The sequence below is a fragment of the Gymnoscopelus braueri genome, assembly GCF_963280865.1.
Source record: "Gymnoscopelus braueri genome assembly, chromosome: 22".
NCBI classification, from domain to species: Eukaryota; Metazoa; Chordata; class Actinopteri; order Myctophiformes; family Myctophidae; genus Gymnoscopelus; species Gymnoscopelus braueri.
Window position 1 is genome coordinate 25,645,437 of NC_137624.1, and position 12,406 is coordinate 25,657,842.

The 12,406-nt window shown below is 39.1% G+C and overlaps 1 protein-coding gene and 1 long non-coding RNA gene across 6 annotated transcripts in view; one reads left to right on the top strand and one right to left on the bottom strand.

The window, feature by feature from the left end:
- Nucleotides 1-12,406, top strand: part of rgs3a (regulator of G protein signaling 3a) — a 245,639-nt gene that overhangs the window by 161,080 nt on the left and 72,153 nt on the right. The window lies entirely within an intron of this gene.
- LOC308078713 lies at nt 10,265-11,794 on the bottom strand. The gene is made up of 3 exons (XR_013932565.1): nt 11,729-11,794; nt 11,359-11,407; nt 10,265-10,797 (listed from the first exon to the last, which is right to left on the bottom strand). It is a non-coding gene; the product is annotated as an uncharacterized lncRNA (long non-coding RNA).

Consider the following 12,406-nt stretch of genomic DNA (forward strand, 5'->3'; position numbering starts at 1 on the left):
TAAGACCTTTTTAATACCTTTAAAAAGGAAAGATAAAGACCATTATTGTATAAAAATGTATCAACAAACTGGAGGCAACATTAAAAAAAAGCAGAAAAACTATACAAGCTCACAACGCATTGCAACGCCAGGCGTTGTGAGCTTGTAGATCGGATATTTTGACAATATTTATCTGTGGAACCGAGTTAAACTAGATTACATGCCTCAACTCCTACAATTCCAAATGCTTGTCAGGGTTGGGGGTCCCCAGTTCAAATATAATTATTTTGGGGGGGGGCACGGCCTGAAAAGGTTGAGAACCACTTTCCCTATGCTTGATTGTGATTAGCAAAATCACAAAATGTGGGTGTGTCCTGGGCACAGCCACAGTACGAAAGGCTACCCCCATCATTTAGCTCAGAAGATAAATGATCGTTTGGACAGCATGTCTCTGTTCATTGTTGAAGTTCTTAACACAGTATTTTAATACTTTTTCGGTCAGATGATTGGATTGTAAAGCAGAACTTTTCTGTTGCTCTAGTTATACGTAGCTCAGAGCGAGATCTAAAAATACCTCCACTGTAAATTAATTTCATGATATGTGCTTATATGGAGGGGAATTAATTTCAACCTTGAGTTTTCTTTCTTCCTTTTGCACTTCTTGTATTTCTTGGCAAAGTGTTCTTTTGGGCTTTCTTTTTGCCTTTAATTAGTACAGTGTAGAGAGAGGGGAGTGAGTGACATGCAGCAAAAGGTCCGGTCAAATCAAACCGAGGACGCGTTGTCAGTGTCCATGTGATATGTGCATATATGTTTCATATAATTCACAAAAACATATGAAATGTCAAACTGATATGGTTGGAAGCCAATATTATTGCAACAAGAGCACATTATTGTCATTCCTTATGGTAAAGGTAAAATAACAATAGGCTCTTTTTTCTATACTGGGATATGGAACAACCTGGCCCTGCATATCAACCAAGCACAAACAAAGGGGCGGGGGGGGCGGGGATTTAGGTTAACAGTTAAAGGGACATTTTGCCGATTTTGCAACCAGATCTTATTTTAATGAAGTTTAGGACTCAAGAAACAAGATCCTGTTTTTTTTTGTGTATAATCTGTGTTTTTAGATATCTAGTAATCTTCGAAGATCTCGTGACGTTATTTACGTCACGAGATATGGTCTCATTCCTTTCCGCACTACATGTTGTCTCGACGCGTCTCAGTCAGACCAGCTCCAAAGACAGCCCCAAGGGGTGTCCCCAAGATTTGGTCCAACCTTGAACCTTCTTGGACTCCACCCCATAGAGTTGTAAATAATCCCCACCCCTTTAGCTGCAGAGTGACGCATTACTTTACCTGAGTTACATCTTCTGATAGTTGTACTTGAATGTTGACATGAAATAATAATCCTGTTTAGTGTTTCATAAGCGCAAGCGTGAAAGAATCCAAATACAACGTGGAGCGACGGTAAACAAACTAGGCTAGGATCATAATACCAAGGATTCGACAGTTATGTCGCTACTATGCTACACGGAAGTAGAACGGCATAAAGATACCAAGGATTTGTCAGTGATGTGACATCACTAACGAATCCTTGGACATTAAGGATGACTTCCAGTGTTGCCAGATATTGTGAAAGAAATAAGAAACCAGGTCTATGAAAACAAGCCCAAAAGAAGATAACTAGGCCAAGAGCACTTTAAACCTAGACATGGGATATTATATATTTGAAAATTGCCGATCTATTAGCTCACAAAGCGTCGTGATGTTACCCATTGTGAGCTTGTATATCTGCTATTTTCCAAAAAATCTTGAGGGAAAAAAGTGCAAAATGTGGAATATTTTTTAATCGTTTTAACAACACATATTTGGTAGGGGCTCCCTGGCACAAATTATAATTTCAGATGGGGGTCCGTGGAAAAATACATGAACATGTTTGATAACTGGTTTAAACAACAAAACATTTGGATACAAGCCCAAATATCAACTACATTTTAGAAAGAAGCCGCTTATAATAAGTAGACATGGCAACACTGTGGAACACTGGTACACATGTTGTGTGTTGTTGTTGTTGATGATCACACCCACATGCAGCCTCCACTCCCATAGAGGTATGTCCACTCCCCACAAGGAGGGGCAGTGCACCAAAGCATTATGGTCATTGTAGTATTGCAGCAGTCCAGTCAAACCCTAGTCAAACACACAGATTTCATTATTTTTCTGGCCATAGGGTGTACATTTTAAATTGTTCTACTGTAATCTACTACAAATACTATTAACATTGAGTGATTGCAGTTTCTTCCAGGGGTGAAATGCTCCTTTAAGGATGTGTTTTGGGGAGTGATGGTTAACTTCTAAGGGAGGGAGTTTGAATCATGGCATCGCTGGATTGTAAGAGGCATTTTGTAAATGCATTTGTTTCCTTAACTCTAAATGTATGTTTGTTTCCATGAGGACCACTTTGAAAATAAGTGTTTTCAGGGATGCTTTAAAGTACAATCCCCTGGGATTTCTATGTTATGATACTGTTTTGAGTTTTTATTTTATTTGTATTCTTAATTAAAGTTAAACCAATCCAGTGCAAGATGACTAAATAGCACTAAAAGTGGTTCTTCGGCTTTCAATGTTTTTGGTGCTATTTTAGCACCGATTTCAAAGCTAATCTAAAGCTGAAGAACCAGCACTTCAACCATCCCAAAGAACCGAGCTGAAGAACCACCATTTGTGGGGGTGCTAGCTTGTTTTACTCAACTACATAACTCTCCTTCTTTATCACTATAGGGGCATTGTTTTGCACAATGGGGCGTTATGCAGTATTTTGCTCACACTTAGCATCACATTTAACATTTGGAGGGTAGAACACCATCATACAAAAGCCAATCTGTCATTGTTTTTAGTCAACGTCATTTGAAATCTGATATTGGCCATGCCACGGCTATTTTTTATTCTAGGAATGTACTTGACAAAGCAATGTATAGTCAGTGATGCACAGCCACTGACAAAAAGAGAAAGTGTTTGATTGACCTGTCTGTGCACTGCAGTGGAAAAACACAGCACATTAATTAATTCCTTCTGCATCTATGTTGAAATATAATAGCTGGATACTGAGTGTGTGTGTGTGTGTGTGTGTGTGTGTGTGTGTGTGTGTGTGTGTGTGTGTGTGTGTGTGTGTGTGTGTGCGTGTGCGCGCGTGCGTATGGGTGCATTATGAGGGATGTGAAAGCAGATTTAAAAGTCTGAGTAAAGTCCTCCTCAATCTCTCTGTCATTTTTCTTGGACATTACTTAGGCTTGAAAGCCACTAGGTGCGCAAGCATAAGCGCACAGATGCTGATTTTCTTATGCTCCATGTTAGTGCAGCCGTTCTCACTGGATGCGCATGGACACTCCACTCGTGCATGTGAACGTTTTTTTTCTTCTCATTGAAATGCATTGACCAGACACCCACTGGGGCGGGGTTTAGCAAGAACAGTCGCGCGCAAAACTGCGCGCACAATAAAAGCGCATGAGCGGCGCTTTTTTGGTGGATTCCCAACGGTGGTGTATATGAGTATTAATCAAAAATAGCCTAACAATGAGCATTGTGAGCTTGTAGATCTGCTATTTTTGGTGAAGAGATTTGGTGCAGACGGGGAAAAAGTGATCCAAGTAACAGTTGTAACTTTGTTTCTCTAAAGTCTGTTTCTCTAAGACTAGTGGTTAAAGGGATATTTAGTGTTTAGATGTTTGATAAATATTTTATCAGACACGCCCCCCTGCTACAGTATAGACCGCCGAAGTCTGACGTCATTTACACATCCTTTGTTTGTCTACCTGGTTTGCAGTTTTCCACCCCCGTTCTGAATCCCATAGACGTATTGAATATTGCGTCAAATAAGAACTGTGTTCCAAAAATAAACACATGACCCCGGCGGGTTGACTCTTATGGATATGAAGCATCAACTGACGGTGAGAAAACGCTAATGTTACTTCCGCCGAATTAGTTACATTTTCGCCAGAAACGGACTGTATCAAATATAAGTGACTGACTATCATAAACGATACAGAACCTCCTCCCTGACAATAACGCCGACACGCGGTGTTTATTTTTGGAACACAATTCTTATATGAGACGATTCTAAGATGACCCAATGTTATTCTCCATAGAGAAATTACTTCCGCAAACCTGGGGATGAACGAGTGACGTCAGGACTTCGGTGCTCTATATAAACCCATTGTAATGATATTGGGTCCTAATTATTATTATTATTATTATTATGTTAGATTCATTGAAAACACCCGTCCTTGGTTCTGGTGACTGATATTGGCCTTCTAATGCGTAAGCGGGCTGTGTTTTTTCAATTATTCTTTTCATAATTTCTTTTATGAAAACACGCCCCCCTCACATGCTCATTCCTTTCTCTGCTATCTTGCTATTTTGCTGCTGTTCTGCTGCTGCTGCTTTTGTGCTGCCTTATGAAGTAGTTCTGCAATCTCACCGCTTCCCCTGCAAACCAGCTGTGGGCTCTGTTTCTATGATCTCCTTTGGGGGTCTTGCTATTTCATTCCCTGTAATATCTATTTGGCAGATTATGTATTATTCATACTTTCGTGTTAGCAGGGAATTAATACAATTGAGACAGAGCCTTGACGCCAAAATATATGTAGTTATGCTCATAGATGTTTAGTATCAATAAATAGTTTTATTTCAGTCCAAGAGTTGTCTGACTGAACTTTGGTTTTTGGTTCCTCAACATTGTAACAGCAATAACAAAGAGACAATAAAGAATGGCAACATTAGTAAGAAAAAGGCATACCACACTTTGAGGTGCTTGAAGGTACTGTGCGCAACTGCGCATGGTTCTTACTTCTAATCATTATCCATTTGTGACTGTGTATGTGCGCACGTGTGTATAAATATCAATTTCACACGCACACACGCACATATAAAATGGAACTGAAACAGTCCATGGTTGGGATGGCTAGGCTCTTTCATGAGCCTACGAGCTTTGCTGACACACGGTCTGTTGTATCCTGGACGGAGGGAAGCTCACAGTGATACAACCATGCATGACTAGTGGCCTTTGAAGGTGAAATGGACAGGACCAACGAGATTCCCCAGGAGCAGAGTAGCCCATACTGTAGATGAGATTTCTGGGAAAAAAAGTAACCATTAGCCTGAGTGAATGAAAGACCTTTATTTTTATTCGATTTTCTTCGGGCATTTTCTTTTTATGCTTTATTTTCAGATACTCCATTGTAGAGAAACAAGGGCATAGAGAAAAGAGACATTATGCGAGACAAGACGGCGGCCTGATTTGAACCTGGGGATCCTCGTGCGCACAAGGAGCATAGTGGTCTGTGCACTAACTAACTGGCAGAGCCACCAGGCACCCATGGGAGATATGGTCATAGTTTATGACCATATCTGTTCAATAACGACCGGTAAATCTCTTCTCCCGTAAATATGACTCATGAGAAGTCATTTTCTATTTGTCATTGAGGAAAATGAATGGGGGCATTCATCATAACCAATATTAGGGACTGATGCTTTTCCCCTGAAAATCCTGTATCCACCCACCTCCACTCCCAAGATTCACTGCGGGTTCATTCGTCACCAGTGGTGCAAAGTAACAAAGTACATTTACTCAAGTACTGTACAAGGAAGTACAATTTTGAGGTACTTTTACTTTACCGGAGTATTTCCAATTGTCTATACTTTTACTTCCACTCCACTACATCTCAGAGGCAAATATTGTACTTTTACTCCACTACAATTATTTGAAAACTTCAGTTACTAGTTATTTTGTAGATATAAATTATTACGTTATAAAACATACATTAACCACTTTAGCCCTATTTTATACCTAGGCTATTTGAAAATAGCCGATCTACAAGCTCACAACGTGTCGCGATTTTTTGTACTTTTACCTTTGGTACTTTAAGTACATTTTTATACCAATACTTTTGTACTTTTACTCAAGTAAATTTTTTATTCCAGTCATGTACTTGTAACAGAGTACTTCTACATTGCTGTATTGATACTTTTACTCAAGTAAAACATTTGAGTACTTTTCCCACCACTGTTCGTCACCACTCACCGTAACTCAGTGCAGGCAACTATTTGATTAGATCTTCCAGTGTATCTGCGAAAACACACACACACACACACACACACACACACACACACACACACACACACACACACACACACACACACACACACACACACACACACACACACACACACATCCTTGTGTACCATAATTTGCTCTCTGCGTCTTGCTTTAGGATAATGTCAATAATGGGCTGAACCGTCCAGACCCAATTACCTTGTGTCCTTGCTTTGCATCTTTGACTTTCACGCTCTCTCTATAGACCCACAATAACAACACAAACAAGCACACGCACACACTTGGCACCCACCGCTCAATAACGTTGGAGCCCGATTGATGTTGATAGTGGGTTTTAGGTCTGTGCTAATTCGGAGGCAGGCCGTTCATGGCAGGCCCTCACTCTGCTGGTATTGATCTGTTATGGAGAAGAAGCTGTTTATTTCGATCCATCCAGGGGCGGGAGTGAAGATGGGGGGTGTTTCCTTGGATGGGAATTATGTGTGTTATGCGTGCGTATTAAGTTGCAAGGAACCTCTAATATCAATTGCTTATACAGTAGGGTCAGTGGTTCTCAGACGTTTTAATTTCAAGGACCACCATATAAGTCTGAGAGTGTACAAATGGAAACAAATGGACCATCCATTTACACACACTCAGAGTTACAGACCTGCAAGCGTCCATTTGGAATTGCCCTCAAGGAATCCTGAGGGCAGTGTTGCCAGATTCTGGGAGAGAAACAAGCAACCAGGTCTAGAAAAACAAGCCAAAAAGAAGCGACTATGGGCCACATGAGCACTTTAAACCTACTGTATACATCGGCTATTTGAAAATGGCAGATCTACAAGCTCACAACGCGTCGCTCGCGATGCGACCCGTTGTGAGCTTGTAGATTTTCAAACAAAGTTCTTGGGGGAAACGTATAATAAAAAGACCTGGCAACACTGCCTGAGGGTCCCTGGACCCCACTTTGTGAACCACTGCTTTAGGTATTTAAATTTGTTGGTTAATTTCCTACTCCATTTGGTACTGTAGAGATATTATACTCATTGATTTTAACTGTGTTTTATTTTTTTCGCTGTGATTTTTCCCGGGTATTATACTTTACATCCAACTTGGCAACTGTAGCACAAAAATTATGAACCATCCCACCATCAATACCTGAGATTGTATCATACACTGTCGTTCACTGGCCAAAGGGGGAGGTAATTATCACTTCTCCCTTAGACAGGCGCCCCCCCCCCCTTTTCTACTCTGTAGTGTTTTATATTTGTGATGATATTGATTTTTGGTGTTATTTTTTATATGTTGATGAATTTAATACATAGGAGCCCAATGGAAACATTACCGCAAGGACCTTTTTTTTGGTGTTCTCCTTTTAGACTGGTTTGACTTTACTCGTGCTGTTTTGCATTTTTGTCTAATAAATATTCAATCAATCAATAATGTGCAGTGCTCACTATGCCAGGCAAAGTTGCAGGAAATAAGATATATGACAGCAAGTGGCGTGAGATCAATAGCAGCCTATCTATAGGCTGAAGGTTGAGGTAGGGAAGCCAGTATGTGATACTGTGATTGGGCGCTATAGATTTGTACCGACATTCATTATCAGAGTAGGCAGTTTGGGGATTTGTGGTCAGGGCTTATATGAGAATATACCGACATCGTTAAAAGCAGCTGAAAACCGCTGGGCCCTGGACACAAAGTTAATTCAACTCAGACCAAAGATGATGCTATCTGATCTGTCCAATTACCCGTGGTAAATTGGACTTAGATTAATGTGTTGTATTGCGTAGTCAGGCACCATTCACATCAACTTTATCCACCATGTTATTCTGATGGACAAAAAGGACGAATGCTAAGCCTAAATAACTTTTTAAATTGAAGTTCTCTGTGGATATGCCATATAGATAATATGGCTTTTGAAACTTTTTTTTAAAGAAGAGGTTGGATTTTTTTTTTCAGTCATAAAAATGTCTGCTCCAAATCCAAATTCATCTTTTTATTCACCATATTATTCCGATGGACAAAGAGGACGGATGCTAAGCCTAAATACGTTTTTAAATTGAAGTTCTCTGTGAATATGCCATATAAATAATATGGCTTTTGAAACTTTTTTAGTCATACAAATGTCTGCTCCAAATCCATCTTTTCAACGGATGTTCATGTGATTAAACCTCAGCACAGAATCTTCTTCTAGCTGGTATTCTTGCTCTAAGGCAGTGGTCCTCGAATTGGTGGTCCAGGGACCCTCAGGAATCCTTGAAGGGGATCTAGGGGGTCCCCAGCTAAATTAGATGATAAAGCACCAAAATCAGTTTAACCACGTTTAACCCTGTATACAGTACATCAGCTTTTTGAGAATAGCTGATCTTCTAGCTGCTTGTAGATCTGCTATTTTCAAAACATCTTGAACATGTTTGAAGAATTTGGAATATTTTTGCAACACAACCCTTGTATGGGGGGGTCCCTGGCACAAAACAGTTTGAGAGGGGGGGGGGGGGTGCTCCACAGCAAAATTCAAATTAATTTGGGGGTCCTTGACATCAAAAAGAGAACCACTGCTCTAGCCCTGGTCCCTGGGGACCTCGGTACTGCTGTTTTTTCCATCCCACCACAACGTTAATTGCATTCACCTTGTGAATGTCTTGTAATTCTAGCTGTCTAACAGTAGGCCGTGGGCCGAGTGCTCTAATTCTGACTTTCATTGATCCCCACTCAGAGTGTGCATTATTTTTTCAGGTTAGATATATAAAATTCTTACAAGTACTGTAACAAATGTTTCCATCTCCGATTCGTGCGCCAGAATGAAAAAGACCGATTTTAACAAATGCAATTTTAAACAGGCAAATATGCAGGGCTACTCAGAATCTCCATGGCAACCAGGAAGAAAACATTCCGTAAAACCGAAACTTCTGGTCCAAAAAAGACTAAAATGAGTGTAAAATATATATTTTCCTAACGAACTTGCAGCAGCTATACCATAGGCTACTAATAGTTCATTCATAACCGTATTGGACTGCTTTTGTATATCCGATTATTTTCGCTATAGGCCTATTGCCTTGCCTGTCGTTCACTGCCACTACGGTGATTTGATCATTAACATAAATGAAGTGGTTACGTTAATTCTTGTCTTTCTAATCTAAAATTGTATCATATTTAAGTATACTTAATCTGTTACAGTTACAGATAATTTTTCAAATAAATCGTACATTATTACCTGTTAAACTGTGAGCCATTTATAGTCAGTGGTGGAAAAAGTACTCACATGTTTTACTTAAGGAAAGGCAATGTAGAAATACTCTGTTACAAGTGAAAGTCCGGAATTCAAAATTCACTTGAGTAAAAGAACATAAGTATTGGTATCAAAATGTACTTAAAGTACCGTAAGTAAAAGTACTCTTATGCTGAATTAAATGTCCCGTTTCACAAGGTAATATGTATCAAATGTAAAATCTTTTGAAAATAGCCGATGTGAGCTTGTAGATTGAAAATTTTCAAATAGCCAAAGTTTAAATAGGGCTGAAGACTAAGAGGTTAATGTATGCTTTGTAATAATAATTCAAATCTACAAAGTAACTAAAGTTTTCATATAATTGTAGTGGAGTAAAAGTACAATATTTGTCTCTGAGATGTAGTGGAGTAGAAGTAAAATAACTAAAACTTTGAAATACTCCAGTAAAGTAAAAAATACCTCAACTGTATGTACTTAAGTACAGTACTTGAGTAAATGTACTTAGTTACTTTACACAACATACTATAGGTGACATCATTAAATGAAATAACCCCAAAACCTAATATACTATTTTGTTTCTTTGTTGCATCTTTTTCAATGGTGGTAACTGACCTCTCAGCTTCTTCCTGTCATCTGTCCAGACAGTGTCCACACAATGGATCAGGTTCAGTTGCATTTAATAAATTAAACTAAGAGACCAAGATGTGCTAACCAATGGGAATATTTTAGATTGACAATTACAGTTACATTCTCTTGACCAATGAAGAGCACATTTCAAGAGCATGTAAGACTAGAAAAGGTAGCCAAATAAATGGTTTGTTAAATAAACCTACTCACTACCGGTAACTCTTTGTATCTCAACATTTGTACTAAAACGTGGCACTTGAACTGCATCAAAAAGCCTAGATTCAGTAGGGTATGGTAACCAGTAGAAGTAGTACAAAAGGTTACTTTTTTAGAGTGATTTATTCAAAGTTAAAATATCACATAGTATCACATTGCAGCAGCAAACTGTTCCATTGATGGATGACATGCCATGAGGTCCTTGTCTGTGGCCCAGCTACATTACTTCATATACGTACATTTTCTGCATTTGAGTGGATATCAGATCAGCCTTGAACTTCCCCTATAACCACTAGGACAGCTGTTCTATAACATTGCATGTGTCATAGACGCACTGCGAAGAAAACTGGCACCTGAAGTTAACTGTAATGCATTGAAGTCGATGAGAGCAGTTTCTATCAGACATCACATGCTTTCTGATCTCTTGTTTTTCGATGTGCACACTATATCTTTAGTTTCCTGAACCAATCATTTACAAAAGAGCACAAGCATTAAAACATAGATCTTCATAATCATGTCGACCCATCTCTCATAGACTGCATTACGTGACACACAATCCACTCTTCTTCAAACATGTCACAATCATTTTCCAGATCCAGTTGTTTGTCACCTCCTGCACCTCTGCAATTGAGCCACTCCATACAGCCTGAAACACACAAACATCAAAGGTGTCATCTGTGTTATCTAGATTAAAATCTGTATTGTATCAACATTGTGTCCTATTAACATGTTTAGAAGGACCAGTCAGATTCTGTGACGAGCATAACTCTGCCTAAATGTAGCTTCACAACACTGATTCATATTATTCAAGTGATTTTGTCTGGTGAGGATTCATTAAATAGGATCTGATTATGTATATTTTTGAAGGTCTAGTCAGGTACATGGTAATGTCTAGTTAGGACATGTATGAAGCAGGATTTGCTTCTTTTTGTGGTTATTGCACACAATCAAACATAAGATAGAGATAACAAACACCATTTAAGCCATACAAAAACCTTACAAATTAGTATTTTAACACTGTGCATTTAACCAAAAGATATAAACGGGCTCTGAACAGTTGTACAAAATAATGAATGCAGCATGCTAGTGCACACACACTTACTTGACAGACAAACGTAATTTAACCCAACTCGCTTAACTATATCTACATTAACAACTGGTAACTTTAGCTTAGAACTTGTCAAGAGAGAAATAACAAATCACCAACCGTAACCCTAAACACCAACTTTGGCAACGGATGCACAGTGACTGGAGATCTGAACAGAAAAGATGAGATGGAATCAATAAAATAACGAGGCAACGTGTAGCAGAGCCAACTAATGATAGCGAGACATTTATAAAGGGGTACATATTGATTGGTCACTGCTTAATAGTATCTTCAGCTGTTGTTAAAACGCTAAATTTGCATCTGCAAACCATCCTGTTGCCTGTAGGCAACCCTAACGTTATAATGATATAATATTGATGCTTAATATCATAATGTGCCGTCATCAACACGGCTCATTCTATTGTCTGCATCCATTGTATACATTTTCATAAGAATAAGACAACGACGATCATCACAAAACAATTATTACCTCTTAATCTTTCTATAAGATATCTGTTGTTTTCTTGTTTACAATAGTCCGTCAGTCTGAGCTGTATTTCCGGGTTCTGCTCTTGCAAGTGGTACGAAGAACGTCATTGGCCAACTGAATTGCACGATACAGTAGGCGAGCTTTGATTGGTTTATATTTCGCAGTGGGCTGCCATTTTCTTGAAAATAAGTAACATTACTTAGTGATGTTATATCTAAGTTTTATTTTTCTGGCGCAACTTTTCAGGATGGAAACATTTGATAATGTGTTAATAAACAACTAATCTACACAATACTAAAAAATTAGCCAGGCTCTTGATGGGGATCAACCAACTCAAAAACTAAAGGAGATCTAGAGGCACTCGGCCCACGGCCTACAGGGAGTATACTGACCTGGGAGGGCATACAGTATGAAGGCACGTAACTTACTGGTATTGTTACAAGGGCTTTAATGTTTCTGGGTGTTCACAATTCATCTGACCACAATTCTTGTCCATTCATTAATTTGCTGTTATATCCTCGGGGCTTGAACAAAACATTGTCCACATTCATTGTCTCTAACCTGCTGTACATTACAGTATCTCCTTAAACCTGTTAACTGTCGCTAACTGTTAACTGCGGTGGTATAGGAGGTGCTCTCCCTGCAGTTTTATACGATCGTTGTAAGGTTGTATCATAG